This window comes from Canis aureus, chromosome 17, assembly GCF_053574225.1.
Source record: "Canis aureus isolate CA01 chromosome 17, VMU_Caureus_v.1.0, whole genome shotgun sequence".
Lineage (NCBI taxonomy): Eukaryota > Metazoa > Chordata > Mammalia > Carnivora > Canidae > Canis > Canis aureus.
The window spans coordinates 54987203-55000972 of NC_135627.1; the positions used below are offsets into that span (position 1 = coordinate 54987203).

At 38.0% G+C, this 13770-nt stretch overlaps 1 protein-coding gene across 6 annotated transcripts in view; it reads right to left on the reverse strand.

The window, feature by feature from the left end:
• Positions 1 to 13770, reverse strand: part of TSC22D1 (TSC22 domain family member 1) — a 131099-nt gene that overhangs the window by 19899 nt on the left and 97430 nt on the right. The window contains exon 2 of one of the 6 annotated variants that reach the window (XM_077855602.1): positions 6495 to 6618. The exons of the other annotated variants lie outside the window; for them this stretch is intronic. The gene's annotated coding sequence lies outside the window, so the exon portion shown is untranslated. The remainder of the gene's footprint in view (positions 1 to 6494; positions 6619 to 13770) is intronic. 6 annotated transcript variants of the gene reach the window in all.

The following is a 13770-nucleotide window of genomic DNA, read 5'->3' on the forward strand; positions in this document are numbered from 1 at the left end:
CCCACAGATCACAAACGCAATAGCCATGAAGGCTGACAGAGGAGAGCACTGCAAGGTCCGAGGTAAGGACACCCATCTTCTCCCTCTCCCCAGTCCCACACCAAGGGAGCTTGCTCACGGAGGGGGAGAAGGGGCAGACAGATACGGGAACAGATCAGGGGCCCCCATCTCCATTCCAAACTGCTAGAGATGCAGGCTTAGCCTGGACAGTTTTAAAGCAAATATGATACAAAGTCATTAAACACCAGAACTAAGTCTTGAGAATCCAAAGTTCCCTAAACAGTTAAGTCCAAAAATGAACTTGAGTTGTATAACAAAAGTGAGATACTGTGAAGCAGGCCCATTAAAAAGCAAAAAGGAAGAGCTTGCAACGGGCAAAGCTGGTACAGTTTTTAGAAAAATAAAACTGCCATATATTCATACCCTGGAAAGTTGAGACTTCTCAACCAACTGGTTATATGTGCATTTTCTTATTTATTTAAGCCTTACAACAACTCTAAGGTGGTAGGTTCCTTTATTTTCTTTATTTAAAGAGAAAATAAAAACACTGAGCCTTAGAGTGGCCAGACAACTTGTCCAAGGTAAGTCACATCATGCTTAAACAAAATTCCAGTCAGTGGATGCTGGTATAGAGCACAACTCCACACCACACAGAACCAAAAGGTGGGCACTTCCTAGACACCCTGGAAATGCACAGTTAACTTAGTAAAAAAATTTACACCTGTCTTTAAAGTTGTAAAGGTTTCTTATTGTCATTAGGCTTAGACATTTTGGGATAATTTATATCTTAAATATACTGATTTATCAGACTATTAGACTTGTGTTTGTAATAAAAAAGAAATAGTCTTAACTGAATAGGCTTTAATTTGAACAAATCTGTAACTGGTTTGGAGGCAAAGTTAAGACACAAAAGGATTCCTCTAATTTAGTCTAATGTAGAAAATTTAAAAATCTTTCATTCTATTACTCAAATACTACATATATTTTTTAAATTCAGTGATACTATTTTGAATAAAACAAGATGTTTTGCAAAAGGCATTAAAACAGTGTCAGTGACAAAACATGATTCCCGCCACCTATCCCAAGTCAGGGTAATGCTGCATAAATTATATAAAACTAATTATTTCATAGACACTGTGAGTAGAAGCAGAATTAGTTAAAAACAACTTTGCGTTTTAATAAAGGGAGGGAGGCAGGCACTGATTAGGTAAATATTAAGGGATTTTTAAAGGTCAAGTCCATCTTACCAAATCAGGGTAACTAGGTTAAACGAGTAATTAATCTGCTTCAACACTTTAGTATGTTTGGAATAGAAAAGATTTTTTTAAATAAAGTATTTAAAGCATACAAAATACATGTAACATTTATGAAGTATAACAGGAGAACAAACACCCACAAATCCACCACCAAACTAAGACTGTGACCAATATTACTGAAACCCCTGTGTGCTCCCACTGCCCCACCCCCACATTGAGGGCAACACCTCCCTAGCCTGAAAATATTCAAAGTATCATTCCCATTTAGTTACTAGGTTTATCGTCTGCCTCCCTGAACTGGAAGGTTGGGGAGGGTGGGGACTTACTGTTTTATTGACCAGGGTGCCAAGCACCTAAATCAGAACCTAGTATATACTAAGTGCTCCATATGGTGTTACTGAATGAAGGAAAATGAACAGTAACAATAATCATAATGATAATAGCAGCATATACTTAATCACACTTCGGACTCGTCAGTGCCTGTTCCAAGACCATTACATGTAACTCATTTATCCTCCCAACAGCTCTCTCATCTAGGTACCATTACTGTCCTCATTTATACAGATGAGGAAACCGAGGCCCAAAGGAGTTGTGGGGCTTGGTTAATGCCAGACTTATTGCCACTAGGAAAAGCAAAAAATATTTCTGTGGTATTAACATAACAGACACCCCCACATTTTTGTAATCCCCAGTCTGGATAGACTGGTTATCACCGGAATATGGAAATAGCTGAAAAAGGGAAGAAAATCGAACATCTATATATACTGAACCCCTGCTCTGGACCAGGTACTGGGCATTCAGCAGTGAACCGAATCCCTGCCCTGGTGGAACCCACACTCAAGGTGGGGCTAAAGGAGAAGCACGACAGGCACGTGCATAGTATGTGAAACAGTGATGATGTGGGGGGACAAACTGCCGAACGGAAGCAATATTGGAGAGGGTAAACTTTCAGACAAAGTTGTCAAGGAAGGCCTCCCTGAGAAAGTGTGTTTTGAGTAAAGACCTGAAAGAAATGAAAGAATTAGTCACGGAAGGGCTCTTCAAATGGAGAAGACAGGTAAGAGACATGCCCATCGAATATTCAAGAGTCCCAACAAAGTCAAGCATCACAGGAACATGCAGTAAGCCATAGATGATGAAGGAGATGGCCCGTGCTTTGGTATCTTGTCCTCCTTCCTCTGGGTGGAGAATGTTTACTAAGATCAGAATTATGATACACAGAGCATTTAAGAAGTATGGTATGCACTTGAAAGCAATGCAGTAATAAGTATTACATTCCACTTTGTACTCCCCTAGTTTCTTCAAAGAGTATTTTGGGGCACTTTTCACTTTTCAATAAAAACTCAATCTTTCCCCATGTTTGATAATAAGTAAATGGTGCCCTCTGTAAAATCATCTGCCTCCAAAGTTCAAGCACTAGATAGGCAATGATAGCTCTTTTCTGAGTCTTGGTTTGGACAAGTTTCATGAAACCATGAGAATCTTAGAATTTACTTTCTTCTACAACAAAGCTGTTTAAAACTACTTCTGAGTAAATGGGGTGGATAAAACACGCACATTTTATCTGTTTCCACCTACAAACCACTAAAGAGATAGAGAATCCAGTGTAAACACACAAGGGCCGAAGAAATAGGGCAGATGTCAATTTCAACAGTTTGGGGGACCAGAAAAAAAAAAGATGGTTTAATTCATCCAGTTGGAACTTAAGCAAATGTCAAAGGAAGTCCAGAAGATAGCTGATATGCATTAAAGAATTCAATACTCGAAACCACATGCTTCTCATTGTGCAAGTGAGATGAGAGTCTATATGAAACACAGACCTTATCCTGTCCCGATCTTACACAGCTGAACAACTGAGCAAAGGGCCAACCATCCTCTAACATACCCAACACTCAGGAAAAAAAGGAACCTGGAGAAAACAGGGGAGTATAGGGAAACGAGGAAACTTTAAAGGTCCTGAAAGGCATGGATATATAATGATGGCAGGAAGACAATAACAGAACACCAAAAAGAGCTCCTAGAAATTGAAAAATGGGTATTATGAGAGCACAGTGAGAATTCACTAGAATAAATGGAAAGCAAAGTTGAAGAAATATCTAAGAACTAAAACAAAATACCAAAGAAGGAAAAATGAGGAAAAGAAAAGATAGCAGTTTAGGAGGGCTTACATCTGAACGACAGGAATTTCAGAAACAGAGCAGAGGATATGAAGGGGAGCAAAGTAGCATAAAATAATTCAAAAAAATTTCCTAGAACTACAGAACATGCTTTTTTTTTTTTTTTTTTTTTTAAATTAAAAGAGCCTATCAAGTACAATCTGTTCTGTTTTACAGCTTGTTTGGAGAACACGAATTTGTTCCAGAACAATATATATATATGTTAAAGAACAATTTGAGGATAACGCACACTTCATGTTTTGCTTATGCCTATGTCTTCAAGAAACGCGGGGTGAAAGTAGGAAGCCGCACCAGCTGAACCAAGTCGCCTAGAAAAAAAAACACACACACATACACACACACACACATATCTCAAATGTATACCAGGCATGTCAGTCCACCATGTTTCCTGTGTTACAAAGATTCTATTTTGTCACTCTTTGGCAAATGTCAATTTTTCTATATAAAAAAGCACTCATTCAACATTCTAAACCTGTCTAATCACTCTGATTCAAAAGCACCAGCAGTGCATGAAAAAAAAAAAAAAGGTTTTAAATATTGAGGTGAAGGTGGAAAGAGGAAAGGTTCTTTCCTTTTAAAGGAAAGAACATGTAATTTCTCTAGAGCAAGATGAATAAAAGAATCCATGCTGTGGACACCAAAGATAACCCATGAAAATAAAGGAAACTTGCATGGCTAGAGCAACCTCACGTGCTGTGAAGTCAGGAGGAACAAGCTCCAAAGAAAAAGAAGAAACAGGAAGATTGTTGAGGATATAGACTGAAGAGCCAACGGAAGCAAACAAACAGGAACAACCTTCCTCCCAAAGAGAAAGCACTATCTATAAACCAAGACCTTTACTGGAAATCTCCAAATCCTGCTGAAGCTGCTTCTTTTAGTGTCAGCAGTCGTTGGCTTGGTAGCTTCAAATATCTTTATAATTTCCAAAGACTTCAGTGGTAGGGAGAGGCAGAGTACAGATGAGGGAACTGCAGGATTTCCAGGGATGGTATGGGAAGTAAAGTGAAGGAGGAGGATCTACACTGGATCAAATTTTCAATTTTGATGACGCAGGTTATCTATTTTAAATGTATGCATTTGATCTAAGTCTCCCCCATGCCGTCTTATATTATTGGTGGACTTGGAAAATTAAGTTTCTGTGGATTTCAAGGTCTCCTTATTTCAAAATAGAAAAAGTTCTAGGACCTACTTTCATTTTTTAAACAGATTAGTGAAGGCTTTGATTATTTGACTCACAATTTCTATCACATTTAGCCTCCCAATGTTTCTAAGATTCTGGTACCAGCAAAAATTCTCCACATTCTCTTAACAGCAAGACTCTATATGTCCTAAGAGAAGTAAAGCCAAAATGATGCTGGCTTACTCTTTCTAATTCCAATTAAAATGTCGCTTCCAAAGAACCCTTAAAAGTATCTATGATATTATTTTGGTCATTTAAGTCTAGATATGTAATTGTAAAGCTCAAAGTCTATTTAATCCCAGATTAGAATTGACCTTTTAAAATTTTTTTTTTAAAGATTTTATTTATTCATGAAAGACACAGATAAAGAGGCAGAGACATAGGCAGAGGGAGAAGCAGGCTCTTCGTGGGGAGCCAGATGTGCGTCTCAATCCCAAGATTCCGGGATCACACCCTGAGCCGAAGGCAGACACGCTCAACCACTGAGCCACCCAGGCATCCCTAAAATTGACATTTTAAATGCAACTTTTTATTTGAGGGAGACAGAGAGAATGTCAAGCAGGATCCATGCTCAGCATCGAGCCTGTTGTAGTGCTCGATCTCATGACCCTGAGATCATGACCTGAGCTGAAATCAAGAGTCAGTTAACAGACTGAGACACTCAGGCGCCCCTTTAAATGCAACTTTAAAGAGTAATAATCAGATTTTGAGCTTTGGAGTTGGACTTTAATTCAAATTTCCAAAAGTTATTTCTTCCTATGTAAAATGAGAAGATAATACAAGCAAAGTACCTGGTATTTCCCGCAACAATAACGTGAGCAGGTAAGGCTCGAACCTTGTGCTCCGAACTACTTTCTGCTTCAGTCATTTGAGTTTAATCAAAAGAGGTCAACACATGTTCTCCACTTACCTTTTAAATTAGAAAACTTCTTGAAAATAGCCTACTATAAGCAGTATTGTTACAGACTGTATCTAAAAGAAAATGTTTCAGCTTTGAGAATCACCTTATAGGACTCGATTTATTGTTCCCTAACCGTATGATAATAATCCTAAGAAAGAATCATAATAATCATCCCAAGAACCAAAGAAGATTTCCTTGTTTTGGTAAAAGGACAACTCAAGTTTTACTTTAATCTCTGTGATTTGTTGAATTAGTTCACATAGTAATTCCTAATATTTTTCTTTTATATGTTTTTTTCCCCTCATCAATTTATTCAATGTCTCAAACTATGCAACAGTCCTGGCAGCCTCCTTCAAAAAGGCTGTTTGTACCATCTTAGTCTCTCCTCAAGGAAAAGCTAAGGAGGGGGAACTCTCCATCAGCTTCTATGTCTTTCTTTCCCCCATGATTGTGGTATGACTGTTTCTCCAGCAAGAAATCAAGTGACTTCATGCCCAGAACAAGGAAGGGAAGACAGTCTTTCTTTCCCACGATAGTTCCCTGCCACAGATATCTATTGCATATTATTTCACAAACATTTTGTGCCTGGAACTGGGCTAGTCTCTGGGCTCCCTTTAAAGAGTGAAGCAGCTCTTCTTCTAAAAAGCTGGTCGAAATTTGTAAACAGTGTTTTTCCTTAGCAGCACTAATAATATAACTCATCATTCAGTTTTATCACAGAGCACTAGAAGGGAGAAATGTTTTCAGATAAAAACTGTATTCTTGTTACAGATTAAAGTTCAAAGAGAAAAATAAAAGGCTAGACAAAACTTTTAAACTGAATTTAACTAGGAAAATTGAACAACTATGCACCAGGCAATGCACTAAGCACTCTACATATCATCTTGTTTAATAGTCATCTCATCTCTATTATCATCACATACACAGAGGAGCAAACTCAGAGGAGAACTTAATTCAACCACTGCTGTTAAATGACAGACCTGAAATTTGGACTCAGGTCTGCCTGGTTCAAAAAACCAATTTCCACTTCACCGAAATTACTTCCTTGGTGATAATCTGGGCTAAGCACTGTGATAGCTCCATAGTCCAGGAAGGGTGGTATATCTGCAAGCAATAAATAAAGTGCAAAGTAATAAGTATGACATCTTAGGTGCCACAGGTACCAAGGAGAGCATAGAAGGAGGTAAACAAGTAGAGGGGGCTGGGGGAGGATTGTAGGTGTTGGGTAGTCAGGAAAGGTTACAAAAAGGAATTTTCTCCCAAATTGAATCTTCATGAATAATCTTACAATCATCAGCCCCCCAAAAAGAAAGAATTTCAAGGAAAATGAAAAGCATGTACGAAACAGGCAGAAAGGCACAGCATCTTTGTGGAAGATGCCCAAGAAGTAGGGCCATCTGAAATAATCACAGAATGGAAGAAAATGGAGGCAGAAGTATTCAGAGATATTCTGATTACCCCAGATCTTGAAAACACTGCTAAAGAATCAGAAATTTACCCCACAACACGTGAGCTCCAGGCAATCAGAATAGATGCTGGTTGTAAATAGGCAATTTCACCCTCCTAGTGCAAAGCAGCCAAATATCAACCCTGCCTCTAGGAAACGAGAGCAGATACTGAAGGCATTACTACAGGAGCGTGTTCTGGATTTCAGAAAGGTGATTCCAGATACAGAATGAAGGCTGAACGAGGAAGGACAAGAGCAAAGACTAGGAAGAAATTCTGGTAAAGGCTCTTAGCCTGTGAAGGCATTTGGGGAGTGATTTTAAAGGAAACCAAGTTATCAAAATATAATCATTACTTTAAATGATTCTATCACTATAACAAATAAGTATATGTATTACACAGAAACCATCATACAATAAAAATAATCCAGACCAGTGATTCCTAGATTGCCAACATACATATACATGAATATTACTATTTTGGCAAAATAACAATTACTATCATTTAACAAGTACCTTGTTTTGTTCAAGTCATAAAACATTAAATATCTATTTCACATATAGGCATTTTTAGAAAGGTAATACATAATAGAAAACATGGCTCTGTAAGCTCTGTATCATAACAGCCTCCTTTAATCTCTTTTATAGAAAGTAAGAGCAGACTCTGCACAACAAAAGAAAGCAGTAATGATATATTTCTAGCAAGCCTTCTGAGTGTTTCTCTGTGATTATAGCAAATGTTCAAGATATACTCTGGCCCATACTACTTTTAGTTAGATGGGTCATCTACTTCAACAAGTCATTTACAAGCCTGCAAATGCAATGAGCACAAATACAACACAAAAATCCAAATAAAAATAAACCTCATACAATGTAGAAATATATAAATAGAGCTTAACAGTCTATTATTGTAAGTTACAAGATATTGAAAGTTACCCTACTTATGGTATTTATCTGGATGTTTAAAGAACTTGATAGAGACTATTTCCACATGAAAAAAGAGGATGTGAAGAATTTAGAGAGAGCGGCAAAAGGACAAAAAGTAACTTAAAAAGTTCTAAAACTGGAATGGAAGAGAGTAAGGAACAAGGAAAGAAACCAATGCAATATAATGTAACGTAATATAATGTCCATTAAGATGGTAAATGTGTCTGGAAATATTTAGAAGCTCTGTTATCTGTGAAAAGCAAAGCTTATATATAAAATATATATAATGTATAAAAAGCAAGTTAATGTATAATTATAAACAAGATTTTAGATGTATATTTAAGACCTTGAGAAATTAAAAAATAATTGAAATCATGTCACTCTTTTCAGTGAAAGAAATTCACTTAATAATTTTAGTCCTTCCCCCAACTAATCCTAAAACTAAAGTTGATCCTATAAGAAAATCCTGCACATGAATTGCTCAAGTGTTAGACCAAAGGGATCAATTTTACTTGACAAAGTAACAAAACGGACTTCACCTTCTGTGTATAAGCCTAAAGAAAGTATAAATGAATATAAAAACTATGTGTAATTTCCTAAAATTACAGAATTTTAGTTTAAAAGCCCATGAAAACTTCTTTGAAAAGTGGTAATGATCTGACATCTATAAATAAAATTCAACTCATGACATATTCACAAATTTTCTGACATATTAATCTTCAGTCTATCCAGAATTATAAAAACAATAGTTCTAATTAAACTGCAGCTCAGAGACTAGGTGCACTTCTGAAGTTAAGATGGCTAAACAGCCAACCTATAAGAACACTATACACTTGAAGCCAGAGATAGGTCAACGAGAATAAATTCAGATTACTGAATTTAATCAGGAAGTTTAGAAAAAGAAAACTGTTCTCTCTTCCAAAACGGCCTTTAAAAGATATGTCTAAATCCTTAAATGTGTAGCATTTGACTCGAGGATTTCACAAAAAAAGAAATCGTATTTGCAAATTTATATTCATTTGCCCTTAAGATTAATAAAGTTTAAAAGAACCCTTACCTGCAATCCAATCATAGTAATTTTCAAAGAACAATGCCAGAACAGATTAAATCATGAAAAAAAAAAAGAAAAATCAGTCATTTTCTATACTGCTTACTATACTCATGATTGAGGTATTTTATATGTATGTACATAGCTTACATTTTCATATATTCAAGAATATATTGGGGAAATCCCTGGGTGGCTCAGTGGTTGAGCATCTGCCTTCAGCTCAGGGCGTGATCTTAGGGACCTGGGATTGAGTCCCACATTGGGCTCCCTGTGTGGAGCCTGCTTCTCCCTCTGCCTCTCTGTGTGTCTTTCATGAATAAATGAATAAAATTTAAAAAAAAAGAATATATTGGCAAATTTAAAATGCTTAGCTATGCACAGAGAGTCCTCATTGACTGCTAAATTGAATTTTAGAAAAAATTAAGTCTAACTATCATGTTCTATAATCTCGTATTTAGAAACAAAAGAAATTAGGGAGTTAGAGTCAATGAAAAATAATAGAAAAACTAAGCAACATAGAAAATACACATACAATGTTAAATGAACAAAAAGACAGAGACTATGCATGACCTATGATGACACCTATAAGCATGAACACATATGTGTGGTGGCCAGCCTTCAAGATGGCCCCCAATGACCCGCCCCTCTTGGTTTTCATACCCTTATAACGTTCTTCTCCATAGTGAATAGTGCTGCCCTGAGAAAAATATTGCACAAATGACGGTGTATGATTTCTAAGACTAAGGCATAATAAGGGTTCTGCTTTACTGTCTCTTTGATCATTCTCTCTGAGAGAAGCCAGCTGCCATGCCCATGAAGACTGTCATGTAGGACTATGAGGAGTTCCACGTAGCAGGGGATTTAGGTGCATCCTGTCAAGATCCAGCATCAACTTGCCAACCGTGTGAGTGAGCCACCTTAGAGGTGGATCCTTTAGCCCAGTGAGGACTGTAGCTGTGACTGACATTTTGACTATAACTTCATGACACACCCTGAAGCAGAACCATCCCGAACCATCCCGCTAAGTCTCTCCCAAATTCTCAGCCCCTTAGAAAGGGAGTAAGATAATGTTTATTGTTTTAAGCCATTCAATTTTAGGATAATGTTATAATATAGAATATATATACTTCAAAAGGCCATGTAATAATAATAACTGTTTTAGAGTATGACTAAGGAAAGGCTCGGGGGTTATTTCCTCCTCGACTTCCTAAACTTTCTGTAAGGTTAGGTCACTCTCATGTTTCATTTTTTAAAAGCACACTCCATGCTCCTATCTCTACTTGCTCCCACCACTTATATTAGAAAAGTTGAGTCATTCATTCATTCATTCATTCATTTATTCAGGAAATGCCTGTTGGGACCAGATTTCAAAAGCGTCCCAGTCCCACCTCAGGGAGCTTACATTCTAGTTAGAAAGAAGCTAAGTCAAGTCATGCCACAAATTAGTCTAGGATTACAGATGGTGGTATATGGTCCACTTCGCTACAACATGCATGTGTTTCTGGAAGGCAAATTAGTTCACGAGTGATCAGTCGACGGAAAAAAACGATGTCAGGGTAACACCAAAGTTTTGTTGATTCAGGGGGATTTTTCCTACACAAGGGGAGTCAGAACAGTCAGTGAACTGCAACCTGTAACAAGAAAGGAAAAAAAGCTCTCAACTCTGTTGCTATAGCAGCAGCAAGAGGCCTTTCGTTTGTATTTAACAAAACTTAAAAGCAAGTGCTTCCATCAGGAGCACCCCCCCCTGCTCCCCAAGCTCTGTGCAGCTTCCAGCTCATGGTAGCCTGGCTGCCTCCTGTACCAGCCTCGCCACAGCCCCCACTGGCTTGGAGCTCCATTGCCTTCTGCGTTATCTTAGCACCTGCCGCCTCTGCTCTCATTAAAATATTGCTGGCATTTCACTCTACTTTTTTGTGTGTGTATTTTTGATATCTACCAGGAGAGCTTCCAGCTATATCGAGCCGGTACCAATTTTTTGTTCGCTTACTGCTCTGGCTACAAAGCTGCCTGAGTGTTGAGTGGTTGGCCCCAACTCTGTTTTCTCCATAAACTGCCTTATTTTTTTCCCCGTGCAGTTCTGTAAAATGAGGTTTTAAGGAGTAAAACCTTATGGTATAGGTATAGAAGGTATAGAATCATGGTATAGAAGAAACGCCTGCACTATTGAGGAAAACTTTGCAGTTCTAGGAGAGTATGTAACGGAGAGTATGTAACCTTGACCTACCACGGGAATGGCATATAAAAGGTCTAAAGCATGGAGACAGGGGTACATGGAGAGGCTTACATAAGCTTCCTCTTTATCTGCCTCAAATACTTGGCCAGACTAGAGAAGCTGTATTCACCTCAGATGGCTGAAGCACTCCTTTGTCTGACCAGACTGTGGTGAGGCAGGTGATGAGACTGGGCCTACTTCAGCGCTCCTCAGCCCAGACCGAAACCTAAGAGTCAAGTGGGAAGCTTTTCACAAATACAGATACTCAGGCCTGTCCTGACGTAATTGGTCTATCTGAGTCCTGAGCATTAGTAGGTTTTAAAAGTTCCCCGGGGCTTAGTCAGGGCTAAGAACCACTAAACCAGAGGAAGGCACCAGCCATAATCAAAGGATTAGAGAACAAGGTCTTATAAAGAAAGAAAGAAAAAAAAAAGCAAAATACTGATATTTATGCATTTAAAAACTTTGCAATTGCAATTAGTAAATAAGACTATATTATTTTCCTCAATAAGATTTATAAGGATATTTCTGAGAGGGCTGGAAGTAATCAGAGCTGGAATGTGGGGTTCAAGACCAATGGAGCACTAATCTGTTTCTGGGAGAAGCAGCCTGCGGGGCTGGAACCGAGGAGCCTCAGTTCCACTGGGGCGACAGAGTGGGGAGAAATGAGGGAGCCTGGGAGGAATTTCCAGAAGGATTTAGGTAAGGTCCTCAAAAGGAGTCCTGACCGAGTGTGCTACAATAGTAGCACATACTGTTTAAAAACATGGCCATCTTTGGAACGTCAAAATAAAGGATAAAAATGGATAGAGTGGTTTAAACACTATTATATGGAGGTAGAAAAGCAGATTGCAACGAGTTTTCATACTTGGTGATCAGAGTAGGGATATTTTAAAAATAGATTCCTGAGCCCAATGTCAAAGGTATGGATTGCAATCTCCAAGACGTAGGAAATATAGCAACAGCTGCTACCATTTATTCAGTGTTTACAATGTGCCAGGCAATCTCCTATGCATTTTCTAGGTTTTATCTGATTTAGTTCCTGGAACCCCTAATAGTTAACTGGGACACAGAGAAATTAAGTGGCTTGCCATGGTAAAGGGCGGACCCCGTTTTCAAACCTATAGACCGACATACGCTCCGTGCTCTTAGCCATGACACTCTGCAGCCTTTGAGAACATTCTCCCCCATTTCCAATAAAGCAAGTGATTTTGACGCTACTACTATTTGAGAACCACTACACCATGATCTTTCAGTCACTTTTAGCCATCATTCTACGAAATCAGGCTCAAAATCAACAGTGTCTTCCTTGTTGAGCTTTACATCAAGTAGCATTATTTCCTTTATAATGAAGACTTTGAAATACACTAAATGTACAGAAATAGTTTTCCTGTAGAAGACGAGCTTATGTCTGAGACTTCTGTCTCGGACAGAAATAGAAATTTTACATAACACTTTTTTTCTGAAACACACTTAGCGATTTGCTAGGTCTTATCAATTCTTCCCTGATACTATCTCTCCCTTTTCTTTCTCTAGTCCCACTGCCACCAACCTAATCCAGACCCATGTAAAACTTCCAGATTATCACCATATCATCTGGTCAATCTGATCCCAATCTCTATCCAGCCAGATCCAAACAAATTCATCCTGTATACTGCTTCCAGGCTAAATTCTTAAAATTTTCTTAATTTTCTTGCCTGTCATTCAGTTAGAGTCCTTTAGTGATTACACACTACCTTCAGGATAAAGCCACACTCTTTAGCTTGGCATTCCAGGGCTGTAACTAACTGCCCCTTTACCAACTCTAATTTCTTAAAAAAATTCATTCAATACAATGTATTTTTTAACCCAAAATCCCTTCATCAAAACAAGAATTAAATAGATCTTAAAACTACATTTAGAATCAGAAAAATACTGAAATTGTGGGCTAATTCTTTAAATCCTTTTAATGAGATTCTAGCTATCTTGGAGTGAAATGTTCAAACTTGGTACCATCTCAGGTGAGCCGTTCGCTAATACTTTGTTTTGCAGAGTGTTTAAGAGGATGTTAACACAGCTGAGCTCTCGCATCTGATCCTTCAGGTAATCTCAAAGTTAGTTTCAGGGTGTACAATTACACAAAAACTGCTCTAATGCAACAGGGAGGGTTTATAGCCTGTTCTTAAACCATGAATCTTTTATATAATCCACAAAAACACTTTTGCAAATTTTGAGTAAGATTATTTTTACTTAAAAACATATAGTACCTTGCCGGGAAGAAAATTTATACAGTCGAAAATTACAAGTTAGGAAAACTTATCCATATATTTTAGTTCTGAAACTTATACCGCTTCATCTACTAGAAGTTTAAAAAAAAAAAAAAAGTTGTTACTACCAAGGAGAACTGAGAAGCAAGGATCAAGTGTCTATGCGCTAATATCCATTTCAGGTAGAGTTAATTTATCAGTCATTTCCTTGGCTTCTCTGGACTGCTTATAAGAGGTCTCCAGTTACCCCAGAAGGGCTGAATGAAAGATGAAGGCAAACACTCAGGCCTCCAGAAGCTGATGATCACTATGGAGAGCAGAAGAGCGGCAGGCATCAGGTAGATGAACATTAGCGACAGCCAGAGAAACACACGT